Source organism: Galeopterus variegatus, unplaced genomic scaffold (assembly GCF_000696425.1).
Source record: "Galeopterus variegatus unplaced genomic scaffold, G_variegatus-3.0.2 Scaffold2315, whole genome shotgun sequence".
NCBI classification, from domain to species: Eukaryota; Metazoa; Chordata; class Mammalia; order Dermoptera; family Cynocephalidae; genus Galeopterus; species Galeopterus variegatus.
Window position 1 is genome coordinate 265554 of NW_007728426.1, and position 19919 is coordinate 285472.

A 19919-nucleotide genomic window follows, 5' to 3' on the forward strand; every position below is an offset into this window, starting at 1 on the left:
TGTAAAGAGTAATAGGAAAACTAGAAAGAGCATATGAGCGAGCACAAATTTATGCTTGTTGGTAGAAGCACAAGGATTGGGAATAAATGATTACAGATTTTTTAAAACATTGTTCCGGGAGCACCATTATACCAATTTGTTTCACATTAACATAATATATTCCCTCTATTTATTTACCACTTACTGTGTGTCTTCTAAGGGTTTTAAAAATATAAATTATCATACTCTTGTAAACTATTATTAATGTGTATTATTTGTTAAATATTTAAAATATTTCAAAAGATGTACTACTTTAAAATATACATTGTCCACATTTAACCTTGGAATAACACAGTGATATAGACAATATCTTCTTTTTACCAAATTACAAACTGAGGTTCAGAGAAATCAAGCAACCTTTCCAACATCACATAGTAAGTGGTAGAGGCTGTATATAGAACAGGCTATATTTGGCTCTACAGCCAAGGCTTTTAACCTCTTCTACATTGCCTCTTACTAAGAGACTCTCCTAGTTGAGGGCAGTAATGCAGAAGTATTAGAAGGAAAAGGAAATCATTTCAGAAGTCTCTCAAAATGCAAATAGAAGTTGATTGTGGCATCGTATATATTTAAAAATGGAATGATTCAGAGGGCATGGCTTTGTGCAAAAATGAAACATGAAGGTATTATTTTAAAAGAGGAAAACAGATAAACTGTGGGGTAGAGTTGTCTAGAAGTCTTCATTTTTATAGTTATTATTTTTATGTAGTCCTTCTTTACATTAAGCTAAAAAGTGATCTTCCTGGAATTTCTACCCACTGGTTTTAGAGCTGCTCTTGGGAGCCATGCAAATGATGATTGATTCTTTAGCAATATGTTTAGTGAGATTACGATGTTCATCAAAAAACTATTGTAATTTTATCAGTTCATAATTTACTGGAGCATAATACATACAAATTATAGAATTCCTATTTAGTTTTTACTAAAGAACACACACACACGCATGCACACACACACAATTTTCAAGCCAAACCAAATCATACCATCAGTTTTCAAGCACTGACAGTATTCTGCTTTCACTGAGAAAATATGGAAAAGGCATGTTTAGTGCTTCAGTGGAAGCAACGCATTAATTATAAAACACTATTTCAAATACATACATGAAAAGTAAATTACATGAGCAAGACTAAGTGCATGACTGTGCTTATCAATTATTTATTATTGTTCTTTAGGAACTTTAAATGACTTATCCAGTTTATCAACTATAGCAACAAGAAGTAACAGTTGTATAGCACTTTACAGAGCTGATACAGCCACTATCTCATCTGGTAAGGTAGTAGGACACGCACCATGGAGAAAGCAAAACTAAATGGAAAGACAATAGTATATGAAGTCAAATATGGATTTAAATTCTTGCTCTACCTCTTATAAAATGGGTTACCTTGCGCAAGCCAGATATCGCGGAACTTCATGTGCAAAGTGTGGATTAGAATACCCTACCACCACAAGGTTTTTATGATGATCCAAAGAGGCGATGATGCATAGTGTCCAGCATATTCAGTTCCTTTCTCCCTCCTCTTCTCCACTTTGAACAACTTTGTTCCACATGCATTTTTGCTCAACCTTTAACTTTGTTTTATTGCATGTAAAACACCTATTTTTATGCTATTCCCAATTGTTGAGTTTGTCAGAATTATCTGAGATCACAAAATCAAGACAAAGGACAAAGCCACTGAGAAAGATTTCCTTCTACAAAGAGATTTAATTATTACAAAGGTTGCTCATTGTAGTGCAGCAATACAATTGTACTAAATAAAGAAGTTTAGGAGGCTGCAAAAAGACAAATCATGATAAATGGTTAGAGTTATGAACAGGAAATAAACAGGTTCAACCTGAAACTTGTACATTTGGGGAAAATAGGCTAGCCCAGTTTTGGAACAACACAATTTAATGAAAGAGTACCAAAAATGGCAGAAAGGAGATGGTACAAGTAATTGAACATGTTTTTAGAAACTAATGTTATTTTGAGCTTTATTTAGAGAGGTGGTGTGCTAAAAATCAATGCTCAAAATAATTTCATTTGAGTACAACACTAATAAAATATACATCAATTAAGAATAATACAATCCAAGAATCTAAGGCTCAAAGAGGTCTTTGTAATCATGAGGCTATTAAATCACCTAATTACAGATGTGGGAGTTCAAATCCCAGAAGGATAAGTACATTGCTGCCACGGACTAAGTATTTGTGACCCAGGTCCTGGACCACAAATTTGGTTGGGATTAGTTTCAAAGTCATCTGGTTTTCAGGTCCTCTCTTTCCACTATTAACGATTACACATTGTGATGCTGATGTCAACTGGGGGCCTCTCTGTGTCTGTGAATATTCCCCAATTTCTGCCCATATCGACCAGCACAAGGAATTTAGTCCTTTATCAGTTTCCACAGAAAATCCAATCACAGCCAGATTTCATGATTTGTATAAACTTAGCTAAACATTCGGGGGTCATAAATAGGGGAGGCAGGGAGGGGGTGTCATAAGGCCCAGTATTCCATTCTTTATTTCACTCTCACCTCCTCTTCTCTCTCTCTCTCTCTCTCTCTCCTTCCATCAGGGTTTTTCTCAGAACTCCACTATTCTCCTTTGGGATTCAGAATATATTTTCCTCTCTTTGAACCCAGAACCTATGTCAACTCTTTATTTCACTCTCACCTCCTCTTCTCTCTCTCTCTCTCTCTCTCTCTCTCTCTCCTTCCATCAGGGTTTTTCTCAGAACTTCACTATTCTCCTTTGGGATTCAGAATATATTTTCCTCTCTTTGAACCCAGAACCTATGTCAAGCCTCTATTTGGAACCCCTTCTTTATCTTCACTGTGGAAATGTGTGCCTGGCCTTCAACAATACCAATTAAGATGCTTAACTGTTACTGAAATCCTTCCCATAGTTGAAGCCACCTCAAATTTCCCTTTTGTTCTGAGACCATCCTTTATTCTTCCTAAATTAATATTTTTAATTTCCTGACCCTTTGCACCTGCCTTGGGACATTTACATCCTGTGTTGTATTAAAATCACTGTATCCTTAGTGTCTTTTCTCAGTGGTACTACCTGTCCGCTCCTAGAGAAAGGGGACCTTATCTTATTAGCTGTCCACTATCTAGTATATTGCTGCCAAGAACTGCATATTTGTGTCCCCCACCCCCACTATTGAAGCCTGGCTCCCTATGTGATAGTATTTAAAGGTGGGAGCTTTGGGAGGTAATTAGGTCCTGGGGATGAAGCCCTCGTGAGTGGGATTAGTGTCCTTATAAAATGACACGAAAAAGCTTGCTTTCTCTCTCCCCTCTCTTACTACATAAGAATACAAGGAGGAGATGGCCATCTGCAAACCAGCATGTAGGCCCTCACTAGTCTGCTGGCATCTTGATCTTGGACTTCCCAGCCTCCAGCACCGTGAGAAATAAATATTTGCTATTTAAGCCACCCAGTCTATGGTAATTTGTCATAGCAGCCCAAACTGCTGAGGTAATTGCTTTTCAGATAACAGACATTCTGTTGGTTTGAATTCTCATTGGGATTGGGTGTTTCCACTGGCATCAGGGTCCTATGTGAGTCTGGTTTAAAAAAGAAAAAAAAAGATAGCCTGTGAATCTGACAAACAGAGACAGTCTCCGAACTTGTAAGCACTGTTAGACTTTTTAAAACAAGTGTTTTAAAAATGTTTCCACAGCTCTACTTTTTGCCCTTTCATGTTATCAAAATCTTTGCTTCAGGAGACCCAACACACTTGTTTTAAAATGGCTTGCTAGACCGCTAAACACTCTTTCCTAGTACCCCCAGATTGGTGTAACCTCTGACTATGCCCATGAGGACACACGGAAACCTCTCCCTCTCTGTTTCTACAGTTCCATTTCAACCTGTTCTTTAGCAACTGCATGGGTATTATTCTTCAGTTGTTTCTGCCTTTGGTAATGACCATGTGTTATCAGTGATGCTGATGTTAGGGAGGAAGAAAATTCATAGCCTTGCTACTAAAAGCCAGTGTGGTTTGTCACTGATGGAAGCCATACAGAGCACAGTCCCATCATTTGGGCAGGTGTTGTCTGCCTTGTGGGCAGACTAAAGAACAGCTTCCTAAATTTTGTAAATTTGTTTTCTATTTTTATAACTACTCACACACACAATGACAGGGAAAATAATTCACATATCGGGAGTTATTTAGGAGGAATGTGATGAATGACATGTATTAATAATGAAACATTTCAAGAAAACTTGTAGGAAACCTGAGTTTTTCTTATTGAATAAGAAATAAAGGTTGGTTAGGGGCGAATTTGCTAATGATGTTCTTACTTTCTTATATGAGGTAATTAATAATTTTGTTTTTCTCCATCAATGTAACTTTGTAATAAAGGGCATAAATGTAGGGAAACAATGCGAGTAAGTTTCATGTTGCTGCACGGTGAGGCTTTCAGAGCAAAGAAAATTGGCTCCTGGGCTAAAGGGTGATAGAATAGAGAGCTCAACACAGATACAGAGATTTATCTCCCTGGAGCTATGTGTTCACATTTTAAAGGATGCTGAACCTCTGAGTTATTTTGTTTATATTCCAAAGGGCTGTAAAAACTTAGAGGCCTCTCCCAGAGAAGATTCACTGACATTATGGACAAATTTTCTCTCCCTCTTGCCAGAGGGAGCAGGGCAGCTATCCAACTCCTATATAAATGTCCAAATTCATAATTCAGCGTTTCTGCAACATAGCCCCCTGTAGGTACCATGACATCTGCCTTCATCATGTGCCTTGGGAGGACTGGGGAAAGGGCAGCCAAGGAGCTGTTATCGCTGCAGGTAATGAGCCTGATCCAGAAACTGGGCATTTGTTTTTCCCAAGCTAAGACCACTTATTATTGATTAGCTATTACTTCCTCAATTGACCCCTCTCGTTTTCATTCTCCTTCTTCAATGAAATTGCAACCATTTAATTAACTCCTTCCTAGTCAGATTCAGTACTAAAAGCATCACATGCATTATCTTATTTAGTACCCAAATCCTATAAAGTGCTTTTATTCCCACTGAAAAACTGACCAACTGGTAACTAACAGAGCTAAAATAGCCAGTGAATTGCTAAATTCTAACACATTTCTTTTGTTCTCAAGCCTATGTTATTTCTACTGCTCTACACTAAGCTATACTATACCGTCACTCTTGACTAATAAAAATCAGAAACAGCTAACAGGTCTCAAATGCTCAAATCTTAACAACACAATTTTGTCTCTTACTACTTTATGATAATGTGTCTTTTATAGTATGAAAACTGTGTGCGTGTGTGTGTGTGTGTGTGTGTGTGCGTGAGCGTGCGCGTGTGTATGTATGTGATAATATCACTAGCCTGTAATAAGGGATGTGGAGCTGAGATCCATTATCACATTATTTTTCTTACTGTGAAAGTTTCTTTTATTATACATACTAAGGACTGGAACTTAGGCAGTTTGTTTGGAGAAAAGAACACAAGTGTTAATGAAAAATTCTTGGTTTGGGATAATAAATTGGGTCCAAATAATGAAAAATATCTTATATGTGTTGCCAAATAAAGAAAGCCTCAGGCTCTTTAGTCTTGTTTCTCATGGACTAGCAGCATCAGCATCACCTGGAATCTTATTACGGATGCAATATTCCAGGCCCCACCCAAGATCTACTGAGCCAGCATCTGTATCTTTGTGAGCTCCCCAATGCACACTAGAACATGGGAAGCAATTCTTTCAAATATATTAAGGGCTATAAAGCTTTCCCTCTGAGTCCCGCTGATGAAAGGTAAAGTGAAGCCTTTCTCTTGTTCAGGTAGTGTATCATGCAACTGCCTTTGACCCTGAGCCATCTGCTGTTTGCTGCTCATCTTTAAGTTTTCTGTAAGTCCCAAAATAATGTAGCAGAAAGGTCTCAGTGCATGTGATATGTTTCAATCCTGCAATAAATAGGGTGTTGAAACAGAATGAATCATAAGTGTGATTTACACTAAGAGCACAACTTAATGAATACTGATCCAATACTAGAAAAAAATGTTTTCAAAAGGTGTCTGATGTGATACTTAGACAGGGATCCCAGTTTGTCCCATCTTTCTTTTTATTACTCAAGTATACTTAAAACATAGGTGATGACCAAAGAAGGGAACTAAACTGCTGCTCACTCTCTCTCTCGATAAAGAATCTTGTCTCCCCCACCCCCACCTCCAACATAGCTTTCAGAAATGCCCTTATTCTCTATTCTTGGGGTATCAGAGCCTCATCCTAATAATCTTCTTTTGCATTTTTGGTCATCTGAATGACATAGTGTCATTTCTTTCCTAAATAACTAGCAGAGGCTAAGAATGGGCAAATTTATTGGATTGATTAAAGAGATGGAGGAAACTACGAAGATTATTCCCTACATCTCTGATAATCTTTTCCCAGTTTCCTTTGCAGCCTATTAGTCTCTTCCTACCCCTTTAGAGCTCAGGTCCAGAAATAGTCAGGGGCAGCCAAGAGCTCTAGCAGGGTGACTTAGGACTAAAATGACACCAGACACTGTCACAGTTCCTGCATAGGATTGTGATGTAGAGAAAAGACAGTAGGTAAAAAGTATGGAAACCTAAATACAGTATGAACTTTAGTTAACAGCGGTGTATCAACATTGTACGTAATGGGATATCCTCTATATACTTAATGCATAATGTTTTAATATTTATAACAGGTTATTTTAAATTCAATGCATGTTAGTTCAAAAGAGCCATGACTTCAACACTCATTTATTATTATGCACTTTTATCTATAATTTGAGAGAATTATTTAAAGCAGGAAATAAAAACTTTGTAGCTCCAAATAGCATACCAGAGAGTAAATATTACTTTACTTAGAGTAAATATTATTGTGTTGTTTTTTCCACGACTTGATTCATTTGAAATAGAACTTGAAAAAGTTCTCAAAACTGAAAGTACTAATTACAAGGAAACACATTTGAATTGGTCTATATGACACTCAGTAAATTAAAGCCAAAGTTCAACTACCTGTGGACACCTATGATATTTTATCTCCAATATGTTATCAAAGATAATTTTTGTCTCCTATAGCTCAGAGAACTATGAGAGAAAACCAATGCCCTTTCTATCAATATATGTTAAAATTTAAGCAAAAAAATAAATTCCAGGGACCTTTGAGTATGAATCCTAGAAAACAGAAAATATAGAAATTCAGTAGGCAGACAGACACTATTTAAAGTCTTACTGACTTCCGTGTTAATGGGCTGCATTCTGAATAGTTAACACATAATGTTTCTCATATTAAGAGGGTTTTATATTCTAACATTATATTTATTAAGAGGGTTTATATTATATTAATAAAAGTGGGTTCTTTTAAATTCAATGCATATTAGTTCTTTCCATAAAACAGAATGCACCTGGAGACTTAAGATTCAAATTTATACAAAAGGTTTACTAAATGAATGACCAAACAGAATGGAGGAAATGGGATACTAAGGAGTGTTGGCCATGATTACGAAGACAGCATGGGCTTTCTCCCCTAAGAAACATCCATTTAAGCAGCTAAAGACTTACTCATATAATATTTTGAAGGAATTTAACTTTATTACTTTCAAACATATATGGTAACATGAAATAGATTAACTAACAGTTAACGTTACTTTAAACCCAGAACATTAATTTATCACAGTAGGTACTTTTACCTTCTAAAACTCTGTTTGTTAAGCTAATTTGCTAAACCTAATATCTTCTATGTCCTAAAATCATTACAAATCCACATAGATTTGTTTTTGTCATAGATTGTAAGAACAGAAGGTCTTTTTATGTCACAGTTTGTCCAGATGGTCACAAAGTTTGAAATAGTAAAGTTTTAACATTGCTTACTAATAGCTTGCTTGTATGTAGATGCACACTTAATTTATAGTAAATGTAGTAAGAATGGTCAATAAAACATTTATAATATTCACTTGGATTACCCAAAGTTATTAACTGTAGTAAAAAGTAGTTTCAAAACCTTGGTAGAAATACCAATACCCCACCCCCCTGCCCAAACTGTGTCTGGCTTTTAACTATTTTTCCATTGTTCTAAATAATATTCTTTTGGTCACAGTTGTGAACATGGTCAAATTTCTTTGAGGAGCATAAATACGGCAGTATTTTTTACATGTAGAGCAATATCTTTAGATATAAAGTAGGAAGGAGATATCAATAAATAAAAGGAAAAAATAAAATAAATAGGAGATATCAATAGTTTTATTTATGAATGTGTACAAGATCCAAAAGCTCTTTAAATTCACACTAGAGAAATTTGGACATATTATTTCACTGCTCAAATTGCCATTAATTCTCTCCTTAAATGTTTAAAATTAAATAGGTCTTTCTTAATAATTTGTCATTTTCTTCCCCTAGCCATGGTTCAGTGAAATGGAACATTCCTACAAGTGTTGGTGGATGAAAAGGGCAAGTTTTGGTCAATGACTGTGCTGAAGGACTTATTTTAATAGGGATTTAGCAAATTTCAAATAGGATTATGATTATTTCTCAACCATGAACAATGTCCATTTAAGTTATTCTGCCATTTAAATCAGTATAGGTTTAATTGGGCAGTTTAGAAATCATTAAATAGATTGACAAGTATAATTTATTTTTAATAAGTTATAAGACTATTATGCAGCAACTCAAACACAATCCCAACACAATTTTCTCAGAGAAACTTTAGGGTTATTGACATTTCCTAATCTATTTATTACAGCCATGATTAAGCTGTGTTTCTTGATCCTGGGTTGATTACTTCTGACAGAGAACAATCACACACTTATGGGAAAAAAGCAAATCTATAAAATATGGTGCTAACTATATAAAATTATAGTTGGCAAGCTTATCCAACACATTACGAGCACTACCAATCTAAGGGGATATATAAAAAATATTTCTTTCTTCTGAGTATATCCCTTGCTGCTTAGTAAAGTTTAGTTAAAATTGTATAAACTATTAGTACAAAAAAAAAAAATCTAATTTCTCCTGAAAGAAATAAGGCTTTCATATAGAGTTGAAAAGGAGTTTCTGTCTGTAGGTTTTCCCTGATCTCATGTTTTAAAGTGGATTTTAAATGCAGAGAAAAAAAATGATATAAAATAAAAACTCAAACACCTGCCCCCTACATATACACACACAGAGACGTAGGTTCTCAAACTCTCATAAACATACATTGAATCTCAAGCTCTGTTTATCCCAGTAATGAACAAAAAATTGAACTTGAATTCCTGATATCTTCAAATTCCACTACCTTAATAAAAATAGCACATTGGGCACTTGCACATATGCACCACTCTTCAAAATCTGTGAAAAGCCTAGGTCCATTTATGGAATTCTAGCTTCCATGTATAATGAGAAACCCGAGCAATGAAACAATTTTCACTAAAAATTCTTGTGACCCAGAAAATATAAGAAGTCATCAAACTGTCAGAACAAACTTCAATTCAAAACAAAGTCATTTTTCTCCAGAACATAATTTAACTGGAACCCTCACAGCAGTTATCCATTTTAGTTCCTGTGCTTATAGACAGTGACCTGTAATGCTAAGATGGTTCTGCTGATTAAATCACAGAAACTTCCTGCTTTTACATGAAGAATCTTCTAGTTTGGAGAAAAGGTTCCAGTTCAGTGGTGATCTAGTTTCATCCTGCAGAATGCGTCACCTCCACGAAGATTAGTCTTCTGCTTTCTTTTTTTTTTTTTTAAACCTCCTGTTACAGTATTTTCACTTTACAGTTGATCTTTTTTATTCTTATAATTAAAAAGTCTGGCTTCAAAATGAAAGTTATGTTATGATATTTTAAATTGTCTGGTGTACTCCAATTAAAAAGCAGTTAAATATGTGTCTTGACGTTCTCTGGTTTCCAAAGTAGTTATTACAGGTTTAATTTTGCCAACAACTGAGAAAAATTCCCAGGGGACCCCAATTCTGTAGGCTCTCTTTTCAATACATAAGCAGCCTGGGGTTACTAAGACACAACTTTGTATTTAACTGTGCTTCATTAAGTTTGTTATGCTAAAAGTATTCTATCCTGAAGGCAGAGCAAAAGACAAGATCATTGAATTTCAGATTTTACAATTTCACAGGCCAGTAAGTTTTCAAAAGAACATTTTTGAGACCATTTCCCAACTTAATGTTCTGACAAGTAAGGGGATTTAAAAACAATAAATCTTATATAAACAAACAAAATCTTCCAAACCAATACCACATACTAAGCCATAATTTCACAAAGGATGGTTCCTTTTAACACAAGGAAGAAGAAAAGGAAGGAAGAAGGGAAAAAAGGAAAGAAGGGAGGAAAGAGGAAGGAAGGAAAAAGGAATAAAGGAAGAAACAGAGGGAGAGAGCAAGGGAAGAAAAGGAAGAAAAACGAAAAGGATACTTTAACTGAATAAGTATAGTTCCATGAAAAACTAGTGTTCTTTTTTTTAATTGATCTATTTCACCATCAGTGGTAGAGACTAGCACGTGTGGAACCATTCAATGAGATCTCTGTCAATGATCTAATTTCACTTATATTTTTGATTAGAGGTTTGACCTGAAAATATATGTAGAAAATGAGCTCTTTCCCATTGGTCAGTCTACCTAGATTCTTCCTTTGGCTTTGCCACTATTTATACTATAATCATGAATAAATCATTCAACTTTCAGAGACTTAATTCCATCGAATGCTGCATGGTGGCCATAATGCACATCCCACTTACCCTGCAGGAATGTTATAAGTACTCACTGCACTCAATGAATATTTGTTAGTCACCTAAAACACTGGCAATCTGTATGTTAAAATGCTCTGAAATCTGTTCATGTGGATCAGACTTGGAGAAAGTGTGGCCAGGTATAAGGGAACTTTAGGATGAATCCTGACAAATGGGTAGTTCATTCAGAAGGCTGAAAGAGGTTAAAGTAATACCATTCTAGGCAGAAGGAAAAGAACACATAAAGCCTGTGACACATCATACAGAATGACACCTTGTGGAAACCACAAGGAGCTTGTTATGGCTGGATTGTAGGGCCAGAGCATGAAAGGTCTATAGAGTAACAATGTTATCTTGTTGGGAATGAGGAACCACTGTAGAGTTTTCAACTGGGCATGAGGTGATCTGGGCACAAGGATCAAGATAGGAGGCTCTCGCTTCACAGAGGGCAGGTACATAGTGCCTCGTCCATGCTGCATTCTTAATGCACAACAACAGTAAGCTCAGTAACATTTGCTGAGAACTTGCAAGTTCTAGGTATTATTATAAGCAGTTTATATACATGTCCTCATTTATCCCTTATAACAGCCCTTTCAACAAGCACCAGTTTTATTTACTTTTATAAGTGAGGACAGAGCTTTGAGATATACACCTTGTTTATACACACATAACTAGCAGGGGCAATGAGTAGGTCCAACTCAGACATCAGACTCCAGAGGCCACGTTCCTCACCACTGATTCACCCTGCCTGCACTAGCAAAAGAAGGAGCTCAAAAAACACCCGTTGAATGGGCGTCAGCTTTCACAGCATTGATCAAAACGATTTAGGATCTTGCAGAGCTGATCTTGTTACCTTTCGCTCTAAGCAAGGTGGCACTTAACCACTCTAAAGAGACAATGACTATACTTTAAAAAAAAAAAATTCCCTGGAACATATACTAAAATTTATTAAATTCTCTTTGATACTTTCAATATTCTATACTACAGCTTAATCCACATTCCTTATTCTTTTCTTGGTAGAAATGAAGAATATTTGGATACCTCCTGCTGTGGATTGATCGAATTGCATCTCCCAAAGTTCATATATTAGAAACTTAATCCCCACGGTAACTGTTGAGGGTGGGAAATCCTATTGTGGTAATTGAAAGGTGAGGCCTTGAAGAGGTGATTAGATTGTAGGGCCATGCCTCGTGAATGGATTAATAATGGTGGTCAGGGGTGTGGTTCTGAGGGCTTTAAAAGGACAGCATGTGATAGTCTCTCTCTTTCTGCTCCACCATTTTCTGTCATGTGAGACCCCTGCATTGCTGTAAAGCCACCACGAAAGAATATCCTCACCAGATGTGTTCCCTGGACTTTGGATATCCCAGCCTCTGAAACGGAAAGCAATAAATTTAATTTTCTTATAAATTACCTAGTTCCAGGTATTTTGTTATATGCAACAGAAATGGACCAATACACTTCCTCTTGCAAACAATGCAGGGAAGCCTGAGGGTCATTACTTGTCCTGTCAGTCATTTTCATCTTCATGCTGCACATGTCAGTTCCATTAGTCTTTTCATAAGCTAATCCTATCTGAAGGAAGGTTAAAAAAAAAAAAAAAAAAAAAAAAAACCTCTTTGAAAAAAATCTATTATTAATTCATCTAATGTCCTATAATAGAAACCAGTATAATTGATTTCTCAGTTAGAACTGAGATAATTCATCTGCTAGAATGTTTATAAAAACTGTGTACGATGTAAACACATTTTACATGAACAACCTATCACCTCTCTAACTTAACCTGTTTTATTTTTCTTTAAAAACATATCATTCCTTGACAATGTGTTAAATATCTGATCGTTTATTCATTGCCTGTCTTCTCCACTAGCATACAGGCACTTGAAGATGGACTTGGTCTTGTGTGTGCTTGTATTTGCAGCACTTTAAACAGGGCCCGGCATGTAATAAGTATCCAGTAAATATTTCTTGAATTAATAAGAGAATAAATGTATTTTCTTATGTGGAAAAGATTGAGTTATATATATCCCCCAAATAAACCCAGAATTCATTCATCTTTATATAACTAGAAATGACTGTAAAGAACATTGAATGATTAATCATGGAAGGTGTCCTATAAGGAGAAGATGCTGTAGTGAGATTAATTTAGATAGGACAGAAGGTGGAGGCTGATCCATGTAGGGAAAGAGATTAGTAAGGGTGAGCAGGCTGTCAGTTGCCATGATAAAGTGAGAACCTGAGAGGCAGAGATCTCAACTGAAGGAAGATTCTAGAGGTATTATTCAGACACCTGTTAGCCAAGGATCCCTCTTAGTGGACCTCTTAAGAAGCCCTGCTGTGGGAGAAATCAGGGAAGGCTAAGTTTGAGGCTCTTCTTCCTTCTCCATGAAGTTGCAGAGAACATTTACATGGAGTAAGTAATAAAAGAGAGATTTGATAACTCTAATTTTTTTATAGATGTAAAGGTTATATTACCTTACTCACTGTTCTCCGCAGCAGGTATTCCAATCCTTCTCTAATGCCCTGAAGCCTCCAAAGCTTTCTTTTTTTTTTTTTTATTATTTTTATTTTGTCAATATACAATGTAGTTGATTATTATGTCCCATCACCGAAACCTCCTCCCTCCTCCCTCTCCCCCCTCCCACCCAAGTGTGTCCCCTCCATTTGCTTGTTGTAAGAACTTAAAAAAAAAAAAAAAAAATAATTGTGGTTGTAGGTTCCCTCCTCTCCTCCTCTACTGAGAAGAGCGAGACTCATGCCATGACCCTTTCTAACTCCACCTTCCTGGCCCCCTACATTTACTTAGCACTTAACTGTGTACCTCACACTGTACTAAGGGCCGGGATTAATGAGATGTGAGGGCATCCTTCCCTCCTCATGGGAATTGACACCTGGCATGGAGACAGACATGCCAACACAAGAAGATAAGAGATACAAGGGTCTTCAATAAGTTCATGGAAGGATTCATATTATTTTTTAATTCCATGTCTCCATGAACTTTTCAAAGTACCCTTGTATAGGTAAACACAGATGCCAAGGGAGTCTGTAGGCAGAGAAGGAAGAGGGTGGTGAGGGCGACGTGCTCTACAAAGCCAATAAAGAGCCTCTGAGTGTGAGCCGCTTTACAGTCTTATGTGATTTCTACATCTTTTGGATTCCACAGCACTTTAAGGGAGCCCCCTCTGCCGTCTGCTGCCTCCTTATTCACCCTCCACATGTCATTTAGGGCATTCTATCTTGCATTCTGCTCACTGTTGTGCTCCTTTTAACCAAGCACTCCTTTCCCCAACCCATATGATGCCATCCTCGAAAGCACTTTTCTTTATATTCTTAGAAGCATCTTCTATGAGGCCTTCATGTGGTGGGGACTGATCAGGGACTAATTGGCTTTGGGTGTTTCACTGTATGAACTCTGATTATAGGGGCATCCATTCAAGAGTTGTCCTATTTCTTAACTGTCAAGTGAAAATCCTCAGTATGGAAATACTTTTACTAATAGTCACAGAAGCTGGATAGAGATGTATGTATGATCCAGCTCCAGAACCCTCAAGCAAGGAACAAATATTACATGTAATTATATAGTGCACATTAAGAAGCGATGGTACATTTTGGGATCCCTTGTGCACAGTTTTCATCACTACTTCCATACCTAATATGTGACTTTTTCAGGAGTCCTTACATGTAGTTCTCTGAACTAAGGGTAGTGGAATATATAGGGTATTATAAGTACCTGAGTCTACTAATAGGATTCATCTTCTATCTTTAAGTAGAAGTTGTTGTTTTGAAGGATATGTGTTTCTTACATACATTCAAACTCAGGTAGTTTTATGTGGCACAAACAAAAATTGGAAAAGTGAAAAATTCTACTCTTTATTCATACATTAGTGTTAGTTTACTAAGTTAATGTTTTGTTATTCTAGTTTTAATTAACAATTCTATTTTTAAAATAATATAATTTTAAGAATCTGAAAGACTTCTAATATCAAGTATAGGGATTTTTCAAACTGCAGGCAACAACTTGTTAATAAACCATGAAACTGATGTAATGAGATTGTATTTAAAAAATGAAATAGGATAAAATAGAAACAATCAGAATAAATAGTAAGAGAAATATTCTGAGAAAATTTTGTTTGAGCTATGTTGTGGATTGAATGTATCTCCAAAACTCATTGAAATTTAATCCCTACAGTAACAGTGTTGAGGGTGGGAAATCCTACTGTGGTAATTGAAAGGTGGGGCCTTTGGGAGGTGATTAGATTGTGAGGACTATGCCCTGGTGAACGGATTGACCCATTCATGAAGTAATGGGCGTTGTTCTGATGGCTTTATAAGAAGAGCAAGTGAGGGGGTTAGTCTCTCTCTAGCTCATGCCATTCTTGCCATGTGATACCCTGTGTTACTGTAGAGCCACCACCAAGAAGGCCCTAACCAAATGTACCCTCTGGACTGTGGACTTCCCAGCCTCTGAAACTGTAAGAAATAAATTATATTTCTTTATAAATTACCCAGTTTCAGGTATTCTGCTATAAGAAACAAATGGACTAATACAAGCTGTGTTGGTATATGACTGTGTACACACAAGGTGGCAGGATAAAACACATTAGGCAGAATTCTAGAATGGTTCCTAAGATTTCCCATCCTTTTGGTGTATACACTTGCATAATGCTGGGCACTGTAAATATGGTGGACTTTATTCCTGTGACTAGGTTGTGTGGACCTTAAGAAAGAGAAATTATCTGGGTGGACCTAACCTACCTGCATGAGTCCTTTAAGAGCAGAGAGTGTTTCCGGTTGTTCACAGGAGAGAAAGTCGGGGATCAAATGAGAAGAATTTGATGTGAAATTTCTGGTTTGAAGATGGAGGGGGCCACCTGGCAAGGAAAGCAAGTGGCTTCTAGGAAGCAGAGAGTGGTTCCTGACTTACAGCCATAAGGAAATGGGGAGCTTAGTCCCACAACTGCAAGGAACTGAATTATGCCAACAAAAATGAGTTTGCAAGCATATCTTTCCCTGGTTGAACCTCCAGATGAGAACTCAGCCCAGCTAAAACCTTGATTCCAGCCTGTGATGCCCCAAGCAGAGAACCCGGCCATGCCATACGGACTTCTGACCCACAAAAGTGTGAGCTAATAGATGAGTGTTGTTTCAAACTGCAGAGTTTGCGGTAATTTGTTTTACAGCAATAGAAAACTTGTACAGTACTTTGATTAGTTGTGATAATAAAAAGAGAACAAGAGAGAAAAAACTTAGAAAGACATTGATTTGGTCTCTTTCACTGTACAGATGAAAAAACATAAGGCCAATTGACAGTAAATAACTTGTGCCAAGATCACACAGTTAGTGCCAGAAGTAGGGCAGAAAAAAAGCTCTTTCATGAGCCACAGTCCTGATATAATGACTACTTTCTTTTTAACTTATCTGAAGATTCATATATTTCACATCGATAGAGACTAGCTTTTCCTCTACTTATTCCAAATCAACGAAATTTTATTATACTTCTTCTAAGACTGCTCATTCTGTTATAAATAATAATGAGTGTATGCTGTACCATTTTTTTTGCTCTTTTATTAGGTATAATGTGTTCTGTTATTAGGAATAATTAAGGACCCGAGCCTATATCTATACTAGGAGGCTATAAATTCTGTTTCCTCGGTAAGGAGATCTTCTACATTAAGTTCATGAAGGATAATAGCTGTGACATCAAAAAGAAATTTCTAGAGAATCTACTGCAGCTATTCATTAGCCACTAAGAGGCATTTCAATGAGTGCCAAATTTATCTATTTCTTAATTTTTTTATTTGAAAATTCTTTAAGCCCTACAATCATTGCCTGAATTTAAATCTGGTAAATATTGTACTTCATTGCTAAATTTAAAGGTAGTACTTCACTTGGCCACAAGAGGGCTCCCAGGTTTTTCCAGTAGTGGGAACACTAAATTGAGTCATTGGAAGCTAACTTTGAATGAATGGGCATACTGACTAGTGGATGGGTTAGCATGGTTGCCTTCAATGAGATTATCTAGAAATTACGGTAAAAATGTTACTCCACTGCATTATCCATAGAAACTTCTCTGGCTCACCACTGTGCAGAGGGGCCTGGCTTCCTTTTGAATGATACCAAAGGCTGATTCTAACATGTCACAAGAGAAGGTGAATTTCATTTCAGAGTCTGCTCTCTATGGCTTATGGCTCCTTTAACTTCTCTAAGACTTTATTTTTCATCTATAAAAATAAAGTGTAGGGCCGGCCCGGTGGCGCACTGGATAGTGCGCCGCTTGGGAAGCGCGGCGGCGCTCCCGCCCGAGGGTTCGGATCCCACATACAGACCGGTTCCCGCTCACTGGCTGAGCGAGGCGCGGGAGCAACACCGAGGGTTGCAATCCCGTTGCCGGTCCCCAGTCCGGTACGGGGGCAACACTGAGGGTTGCGATCCGTTGCCGGACACGGAAAAAGACAAAAGACAAAAAAAAATAAATAAATAAAAATAAAGTGTAACACCACCTGTCAGAGTTGTTGCAGAGGATGAACTGAGATGGAAGATGGAGCTTAACTTGTCCCTGTTACATAAAATTACCATAAATGGAAATTTTTATTGTTGTTGTTGATTACCAAAAATTTTACTAAGAGACACTGAAGTAGACTGGTTTTGTGAAAGAAACGTTCAGTATAGGGGATTACATGATTGCTAATATTTCAGCCTTGAAAATAACGTTTCCAGTTCCCAATAATAGAAGGGTTACATAGATACAGTAAAATAAACAGTTCAGATGTCTCTTTGAACACAATAGACATGCCATTGACGTTGATTATGAATCAAATTGTTGCAAATTAAAAAATTAAAAATTCACTAGTGGTGGTGCTGTTTAAAATAACTCATAGTTCATCTTGCTGCAATTCGAACTCACCCTTTAGACTTCTATTTTCTAGAATAAGATCTTCGTTCACTGTAGCCAAGCTGGTCAGTCTTTCTCCCTAATTTTCTTATTTTTAAGGAATATTGAGTTCGTAGTATAAAATTTATTTTCCGGAGGCAAAATGCTATATCTTTTTAGCCAGTTAATAAATCAAACAGCAACAGAAGGTGGTAGACAGGTTGAAGGGTAGGAAGGAAGGACATTGGTAAATGGAGAGGCAGTCATGTAAACTTTATGAGCTTCTCTAGTTGATTAATTTTCAGAACTATACAACCAAAAGTTTTAGAAATGGAAGTATGCACCTGTCTACACTGTCTTATTAATTCTCGTTATCTGACTATGGACATCCTCAATGACACCATGATGGTTGCTGGTTGAAAAATAAGACTTGAACATTTGAATCTGGACAGAGGAAGCCTGAAGTGGGTATGGGCAGAGGACATGAAATGGTGAAAAGGGAAAAAGCTTGGTTTTACCAGCCAAATTTGAGATAATACTAGACCTATAAGGAGCCCTCTCTCCAAGCTTGATAAAAGCAATTTAACCCAAAGACATTGGAAGATGACTTGACAAAGTCACAGGGAAAATTAGCATAGGAATCAGAACTAGAAATCTGGTCTCTTGATTGTCATTTCTAGATATGGATACTAAAATATCTGAGAAAAAAAAATTTAATCATCTTAAAACAAACATCCCATATTGGGGTGGTGGGGGTGCTGATGCCAAAGAAAAATTTTGCCTTGGATGTAACTTTGATAACCCATTAAGCCATGGTTTGTACCATTAAAACTTTCGGATGTGTCCAAATCTCCAAAATGAAATAACATAAAAGGCTAACACAACCATCTTCTTCATGGGTGGATTTATTTCCCCTACTCATACTATCTTCAACCATATATGATATGTCTCAAATAGATAACTTTTGTTTCAAATAGACCTAAGACACGAAAAATTGTTATTAGTTAAAAAGCAAGGCCAAAAACATGCTGGGCAAATACTGGCACACAAAATTTGGTAATTCGACATGTTTAAATTAATTACCTACAACTCTCCATTTAAATGATAGAGTTCAAAATTAAAGGATATTATTCTATTTGGAAAAAACACATAATGCCTGCAAGACCCTATCCATAGCCTACAACTCTCTCATATAAAAGGTTCTGGGATGTGATTAAATCTCTCGAAAGGAAAGCAATGTGGAAGACCAAAACAGACCTACAATATAACTTGTCCTTGCTGACAATGTAATAACTTTCTACTTTCCTAGTGACTTTGTTAGTTACAGGCTTACATCAGCCAGTATCTTAACCACCTGACAGAACAGGGTCAGAGACTTGGGAACCTGAAGGGAAAACGAAAAGAACAAAAACAAAAAACAGAACCGGCACCGGCTGAAGAATGGCTAAAATAAAAATAGTAGCACATAAGCTGAAAAACCTAATAAATATATTTACTCCCCTTAGGGTAAGATACAGAAAGTCTTGGAGTCTCCTCTCATATTTTACTTTGCTGAAGGTTTTCAGTATTTTTGCATCTTCATGTCCAGACCATGTAAGATAATGTCTAAATAAACCAACAGAAAGTATACGTTATATAGCAAGGGGCCATTTAGCTAAGCAGAATCACAAATGCATAGCGCCGTTAGGCAGACTTCACTTATTCATTTGCATAAGACATCTGCAGCTCACCAATGGTGTAGAACCTCTTCAGTTCACTCCTTCGGGAAGGATGCTTCTGGGTATTGGCTGTGTTATTCTGCTCTTCTTCAATGATGGGGGTCTTGGGTGCAGGCGGCTTACTGGCTTGAGGCACTTGCTTTCCTGCACCAGCCAAAGGGTTGAACCCTGGAGCAGTAATATCCACTGACTGGGACTTTTTCTTCAACCTACAGATAAAGAATACCACATGACGTGATTACTGACTCCAAAGACATGTTTGTTCCACGTTTATCACCATCATGATTTTTTTTTTCTCAACGACTGAGTTATATTTGGCCTTAAAATAGAAACAGGTGTACTCAGAAATTATAGACATCCCCTACAGTATTTTAAGATAAATTCTTCAAATATCTTTGAAACTAAACAGAAAAAAAAAATCTGCCTAATCATTTTGAAAGTTTTCATTAAAATATATTAAAATGTAAGGTGATAAGGACTTTTATTTTTCCAACAGCAAACTAAAATGTGATGTCAGGCAAAGATAATGCATAAAGCACTAATTAAAAATAATTCATTGCAACTCAGAAAAGGATAATGAAATTATTTTTTTAACTAGATGCTGCCAGTGTTTTTC

General features: G+C 36.7%; 1 protein-coding gene across 2 annotated transcripts in view; it reads right to left on the minus strand.

Annotated features, from left to right (window-relative positions):
• Positions 1-19506, minus strand: part of OXR1 (oxidation resistance 1) — a 225093-nt gene extending 205587 nt beyond the window's left edge. The window contains exon 1 of one of the 2 annotated variants that reach the window (XM_008581282.1): positions 19316-19506. The gene's annotated coding sequence lies outside the window, so the exon portion shown is untranslated. The remainder of the gene's footprint in view (positions 1-19315) is intronic. The other variant, XM_008581283.1, reaches the window with a different exon arrangement.
• Between the last annotated feature and the right edge of the window lie 413 nt (positions 19507-19919).